The following is a 7,908-nucleotide window of genomic DNA, read 5'->3' as shown; positions in this document are numbered from 1 at the left end:
GGGACAATTTACTGTTACCCAGAGTTTTAATAAGGGTGCGTCTTTTTTTTAATACACGCACCTGCTGTGGGGATAAAGGAATGTTGCCTTTTAAAGTATTGAGGGCTATTTCTGAAATGGCTGCAACAAGGTCATCCGAAGCTGAACACAAAATGGCCTTTCTTTGACGAGGAGGCACTGTAATAAGCAGTTTTAAAAGTGCCAAGTTTCTCTTTACGCGACTGGACATGTTTCCCCATGGAGGAGCAGACAACAACAGAGCCCTGGATTGTTAAAACCGGGCCCTTTTGTGGTGGGAATGGTTTTTCTTCATTATATATACCACAGGCAAATCTGGAGGGAAAAGGCAAGTTCTTAGCCTGTAAGAATCAGGGGTGTTAGCATTCAGATCCAGCACTAAATACCCATGAGGTTTGTTTGTAGCATCAGCAAACACCTCCATGAAGAAATTGACATTTCCCGGATACATCTGTCGAGCCAAAGTAGCAATTTGTAATTTGTCCCGAGGATTTTTAAAGAGCACCATATATTTAGCGTTAAGGCTGATGGTCCGGCTACTTTTTCCTTTGCAAAAAATATTTTGGGTAATGAAAAATACACTCAGATTCCTATGATGTACAAATTGGGTGAAAACCCGCTCAAGATCTCTATTTTCAGAACCATGAATCATCAAATCATCTATAACCAAAAGATTTACTTTATTGGGGGGTAACAGTTCATCATCATCAAATTTATCAGGCATCCCCTGTACAAACTGAATAATAGGGTATTTACATTGGAGTTCTTTGTACAAATGTTGCCAACAACTGTAACACCAGACAATATTTTCAGGCATTTCTGAGAACACACTACCAGCATGATCCAGCATATTTTTTATAAAAAACGTCTTCCCACAGCCACTAGGTCCAGCGAGAATAGCTGAGAATGGGTGTTGCCAGCGTGTTTCCATTTTAGTAGCCATAAGGAAGTGTCCTAAATCCTTCAGTAATGACCCTTTTATCAAAAACAACTTTTTGTGTTTTTTTGAGATTTCTAGTGTGAAGTGTCCAATGCTGCTTATTTCTTACAATACCTGGCTGCTGTACCACAATTTCATGAGGTGTGGAACCTTTCTTGTCTGAGACGTAGGAGAATACCAGGTCTTTGAGACTGTCAAAATTAATTTTTTCACAGTTAGCGCTGTTCAATGTAATCCCCTTGACCTTCATGCAGGCTGTGCCGTTAGACAACTTATAACCGTAGGTCTTAGGCCCTGCTGACACAAACTCTGTAATGGTCTGATCTGCAGGAACCTCACTTGTGAGATCCCCGAGAAAATCTCCGAGAGGAGGGTCCCACTCTCCTTCCCGACTCACAAATATGACACTGTCTGTGTCATGGTACAAAACACGTCTCCCAAGCTTGTCTAAGAGTGCATAAAGTTCCAAACGTGCATAGGCCGTTGTAAAACAGGCAAGGAATTCGTTTTTTCTACCCGAGGTTGTCACCCGGTCGTCGGAATATTTCCAGGAGACACAAACAGCCTCATCGTCAACAAATTCAAACATTGAAACCTTGTAAGCATCAGAAAAAAGCAGCTGAAAGAATTCATCGGGGTCTCTCAACACCTGAGTGTGAGGGAGGTTTGTTCTCTGCCCAAACTTCCCCCACAAAGAATTTAAAAACAGCTTTGCAATCTGGCGCTTTGCAGGGTTCACAGCGATCTGATCTTTGCGCAAAAGCACCCCCTCCCTCATATGATATTCCTTTATATACTTGTTTTTGTCCTCATCGGTAACACACCAGTGAGGATAGCCTGAAGCTTCCTGCTTCTGTCGTAGGTGCATCTCGATGTATTTTGAAAACAACACAGAAGACCTGCGTGCAAAGTGCCATACCTCATAGATTTCCACAACCCTGTACCCCTTCTCTAGAGCCACATTTAACTCAACGGAGCACCACGTCCCCTTTAAGGCTCTTTGTTCATCTGTATGTTTGCACGGGTCCAACTGCCGCTGTTCTGCACAGGTTGAACACAGCACAAACATAAGTTTTCCAGAGATCCTGGAAGGCAAAACTGGAAAATAGAGTTTTCTGGGAGGAATAACTTTTGCCTTCACTATGCCAAAATAGTTTGTGACCGGTTCAAAGTCCTTATAAATGACTTTGGGATGCCCCAGAGGGTATTGTTTGGTTTTGTTAACATAAGGGTACAGGCTGGTGAAATCGTAGTATTTCACTGTCTCCCCACTTTTAGGTTTATAGTAGAGACAGATGGCATTTGTACGACCCCCAAAGAGAGCATCTCTGGGGTGTAGGGGTTCTGGAAGGCGGGATGAAGCAAGAAACGTTTGGAGTTTCACATCTGTTTTTACCATATTATCCCATTCGTGTTGCCAAATCGTTCTCAAATCAAAACCCCGGCTTTTGAGTTCAGCTGCTTTTTTCTGTGTGGAATTGTAGAGAAATTCATAAGATTTCCCCACCACAGGGTTTTTCTCCTGGGGAGGATAACACAGGACACATCCACGATAAAAGCAACCATTAAATTCAAAGGCTATTTTCCTATTACCTACAGCGGCATACCCGTCAAGAAAATAATCTCCAACTTTAACCTCTCCACCATTTAAGGCATGCTGAATCTCAAGCTTTTCCTCATGTTCAATATACAAAAGCCATTGAATAGACGGTGTGGAGTATCGCTTAAACTGATTGTGGTAATTTACAAAACTTGGAATTGCAATGGTGTTTTCTTGCAGAAACTTAAATCTATACATCGCAAGAGAGACACTTGCAAGGGTGGGGAATTGGAGGGGGTCTATAGCAAACCACTCCTCATATTCTTTTTTCCCTTTCTTCCCTTTCTTCCCTTTCTCCACTAACTTCTTTTCTTTTGTCAGTTCTACAATTTCATGCCTGTACTTGGTACAGGCCTCTACTAAAATTTCAACATCCTTTTTGCAGTAAAACACAAGCTCTTTCTGCATGTCAAAGATTTTATCCTGATTCTCTGAATACCATGCTAAAAAGGCTTCCTTTTCACCAGGCATCATATATTTTACACCAAAATCTTCAGCTGAGGGCATTGGGCCTACATAATCCCAATGCTCAGGTGTGTTAAAGTAATGGGGAAAATATCCCTTATAGCTCTCAAAGCCTAGAGCTTTGGGTAGTTTAGAGAGGGCCATAGGGAGGTGACTCAGGGAGTCAATAAATTTTATATTCAATTTTTCCACTGTAACAGAAATCAGTTTCCCACCCTGAGCGATAATTTTTACATCAAGTTTTTCTTTCACCAGCTGATTCAGCACCAGGTAACCATCATAACCCTTAGAGTTATGTGCTAAGAATGTGCAGTCAGAAAACTGGCGGTCTATAAATGTTGTAATAAAGTCAGATAAACATGTCTCCCCTTTAAATTCCCAACTTTTGCCAGCAAGGGGCCACTCATAATCTTCATCCTCATCATCGCTGTCATACTGCTTTTTAGCCCCTCTCTTATACCTCCGCTTTCTTTTGTTACCATTTTTAAAGCACTCTACAGTTTCCCCTGGAAATGCTTTTACAAAGCAGTAGTTAGGGACATGTACACCAGTTGCTTGGTGACACTCGAAATCGTAAAATAGATACTGTACAGAAACCTCAGGGGTTTTTAGGGGCTGCATGAAGCATTTATGTTCATCATCTTTTGTGATGAACCCCCAACAGACTGTGCACTGCCGGCCTTTACACTCTTCCTCATCATGGTAACTTTTCTGGTAATGCGAGCATTTAGGACAATAGCTCCTGCTTTCACAGCGTACCTTTCCCTCTGAGACCAGCTGCCTGTGTATTTTTAAGCACTCTTTAGACCTACAATTCAGCTTACAGTCAAAACACCTAGCCTGTTGATCTACCACAACCGCACAATCTTTTCTCAAGCAGAGGCGACAGAAATATAAGCAGGTGTGATTGTTATGGTTATATAGGCTCTGGCAAAATATGCAAAAATTTCGTACCCCGAATAAGGCTTTTACATTGATTACCCCATAGAAGTGTTCGTCATGCAGAAGCAGCGTGTATGTTTTTTGATATTGAGGGCCTTGGGTTTTAAACAGACTCCACCCCTTCTTAGAATAATGTGCCACATGAATATTAATTTTTAAGTGGTTTTCAGCATGTGAAATATCACTTAAGGTCACTTTTTTCTGATCGGACCAGCCAAGCTCCTTATACAGTTGCCTGGCTGCTGTCAGCAGTTTTGCATCTGTGGGAATCTTTTCACTCATGACAGCAATCAGGCCACCGCCAAAACAGAGGTTAGTGCCTGTATAATTTAAATCAACCAAATGTTTTCTTTTTCTGGCAACTATTTCACTAGAGGGGATGGAGCCTATTGATCTATGCCCTCCGCCCCCTGGGGGTTTCACAATCGTAATTATGAGACGAAAACTGGAATGGGCACAGATTTCCATGTTGCTTTGCAACAGGTTACTCAACTGTGATAGAAAATCCTCAGCATTTAAAAGGTCCTTACTTTTTTTAACAGAATACAGAGGATTTCTTAGGCCATCAGCCTCCAGTCTAATTTGAACACAATCTCCCAGACTAATTCGCTGGTTAAGATCGTCTAGAATATTTTGTATTGAGTTGTGTAATGCGTGTATAGCTTGCGTGTACGATGTTACATGCTCTAAGTTTCTGAATCGGAACTCCTCACCGATACGCACTGTACGATACAACCTGTGGGTCCACTGCCATGAGCGTACACGCTCTGCATACACGGCAGGGGGGCCCTCATCATCTGGGGAGCCTGGGATGTTTGCAGGTAGGGGCTGGCTCTCATCCCTGGATGATTCAGAAGACTCCAAATCATTCTGAGGTTCTGCACTGGAATAAGAAGGCTGGTTATTATCAGAAACAGAGTCACAGGGGTTTTGGTTCTCAGCCCTGGATGGGTCAGAGGCCACGGAAGAAGGGGTGCTGGAACAAGAAGGCTGGTTATTATCAACACTATGTTTAGTGTTTTTTACCAGGCTCCTCGAGTTCAGGCCCCCTTTACATTTCCTATTATTTTTCCGAGTGTGGAGTACTTTTTTTGATCTGTTAATCAGGGTGGTTACTCTTCTTCTCCAGTACAGTTTACCATTGGCAGGTTTCTTCCAGTACCCCGCCACCCTGCACCATTTACCATTCCGGCCTTTCTTGATCCTTGGTTGTAGTTTACCTCTGCCTATCTGCCGATGTTCAAGGGACCTGTCCACCATGTACTCGTTATATTTTTTAATACTCTCGTAAAAAGCATCCATATGAGCTTGTGTTACTGGATTGTCCCACATATAATTCAAATGGGCTTCATAGCCCTTGGCCCGTCTAAGGATCGCGCAACCTTTCGCTACCATTTTCTGCATCTCCACAAAGCAGGCCGATAACGTTGCAGCTTTCTTTCTGCGGGCTTCAAAGCGTTGTAAGAGATTTCCGTCAATCACCATCACCTGCTCATTATTTTTTTGCTTCTTAGAAGCCTGGGGTGTAGCATCGTGGGGTTCTTCTCTGTTACGTTTCAGAGATTTGTCTAAAAGCAAACAAAATAAGAAGTATTATAGCTCACTCACTCACTCATTACCCCCCCAGCCCTTAAATACCACAACACACACACACACACACACACACACACACACACTGTACCTCCACTTTTATTTGTTGTCACTGGAGTTTCAGGTGCCGCATTGCCTTCGTGGCTGCCTTCAGCAAACATCAATTCTGTAAAGAAAAGACACTAATTTCAGAAAGAACAAACCCACAAAATAACACATTTAATGTTGTTAGTCCCCACCTCTAAATTATTATTTTTTTTTGACCCACAAAGCAGTGCTAATATTGTTAAGCACAAATTTTACCTAATTCTTCATCTGTTGGGTGTGTCAGGTTTGGGGCCTGTGTTTTAGCCAGCCCTCCTGTGCCCTGTGCAGTCTCCTCTGAAGGAACGTTTTGGACCTGTTTTTCCATGGCTTGCAGGGGCTATGAAGTACCAGCTGTGCCTGATGAACACAAACATGTTGAGACATGCCCACTAAACCCACCCCTCGCATATCAGAAAACCCCACAGAATTATACTGTTGAGACTGAGCTGCCACATTTCTGCTTCTGACAAGAAATGGAGAGGCAGACATTCAGCATTGTTCATGTTTACTTAAATCTAGTATGTGACCAAGTTCCAGATGAACAAATAGATGAAAAAATATACCACACTTTACAAAAATTGGCCAATTCAACTCAGAAGCACGTGGAAGAAAAAATGGAACCCTTAATAACACAGTTGGAAATTCCAAATATTTCTCGTGCTTGTGAAATAATCCATTTAGTTATGAGGTCTCAATTTTCTGATGGAAAAATCAACTGGGGAAGAATTGTGATGACTCTCTTATTTGGAGGTTTTATTGCCAAAAAGCTGAAGACCAGAGGTGTGCCTCTCACAACAGGAAATGTACAGCAAATTACCAATTGCATTGCCGGCTATTTGATAATGGAGAAACACATCTGGATGAAGGAAAATGGCAGCTGGGTAAGTTTAACACATATTCTTTAGGAAACCCTATGGAACCAGTGATCAATTGAGAAAAATGTGTTGCCCTAACAGTTTTTTTCTTTTCATTATTTCAGGAAAACGGCTTAATAATGACGCATGAAGTTACACCCAGAAATATGAGAACAGCTGTTTTTAACCGTCTGTACAATATTTTATATCTAAAGTGGTTGTTATTTCCGGCATAAGCTCTTGTATGCTAATGTCCTATAACAAAGCTATCCACCCAATAAAATCTTTTGAAATTACCTAGTCACCATCAATTCCTAACCCCTACACACACACAAAGCAATGCTCAAAGCAATGGTAGTTAACAGGCTTATTTAAGAAAAACTGGCAAAAAAAAAAAAGTTTTAAACAGAATAAAAAGATTTTCCAAATGGGCACTTATTTGAGAAAAACCAAAAAAAAGAGCTTTTAAAACAGGCACATTAGACAATTTAAAACCTAAAAAAGAACTTTTTGGGGGAAAATGGCAAAAAGAAGTTTTCCAAATAGGCTTATTTAACAATTAAATGAACTTTTAGCACCAACAAGCCAAAAGTTAACAATACAAAAGGCTGTAACTCTGCTGCGTATGAGTAATCAGCTCTTGACCATAAACCCATTAACACCTCTGGAGCTTTGTTTTCTACCCCCATCAAATCTTCCCACAAAGTCTCCAGAATACTCTTAAAAAAAAGCTTATAAAGCATTTTAAACCTTGTTTCACAAAAAGAGAGCTTTTTAAAATAATATTTGACAAAAAATTTTAAAAATGTACCAAGCACATGTTTTGCATGTGGAAACAGGGGCCAGACTTTTTAATACACATCTTTCTTAATCCCATCAAACATACCCAGCAGTAAGCAAAGCAAAGTTTTTTTAAAAAGGCTTCTAAAGCATTTTAAACCTTGTTTCATAAATACCAAAAAGAGCTTTGTTAAAAATATATATTTAACAAAAAAAAAAAAATTTAAAACAGTGCTGAGCACATGTTTCCAAGTGAAACCATTTGCCAGACATTTTAAAAACCCGTATATCCTAATCCACACATTTCTACTCTCAGTAAGCTTTGAAAAGTATTTTTTAAAAAGGCTTCTAAAACATTTGTAGCACATGTAAAATTTCTTTCTAACAGAACTACATGCTAACAATTAAAAACATTTAACAGGAAAATGCATAAATACCAATGTTTTTATGGCCCAAAGCCCCAGATTTTAGATGAAGTCCATGGAAAAAGAGAAAGCCGCATGTTATGCTTGTAATTTTAAAGCTGCTCAGTTTTCCCCCCCAAATTAATGGACATTCATCAAATATTTATTCTTTAGTGAGGGAAAAGGCCCACAACAGCCCATTTTGAATAAAGTTTAAAAATGGGGAAA

This window comes from Sceloporus occidentalis, unplaced genomic scaffold (genome assembly GCF_023333645.1).
Source record: "Sceloporus occidentalis isolate IW3139 unplaced genomic scaffold, rSceOcc1.0.p SCAF_5, whole genome shotgun sequence".
NCBI classification, from domain to species: Eukaryota; Metazoa; Chordata; class Lepidosauria; order Squamata; family Phrynosomatidae; genus Sceloporus; species Sceloporus occidentalis.
The sequence above is the reverse complement of the archived record's forward strand: the minus strand, read 5'-3'. Positions refer to the sequence as shown.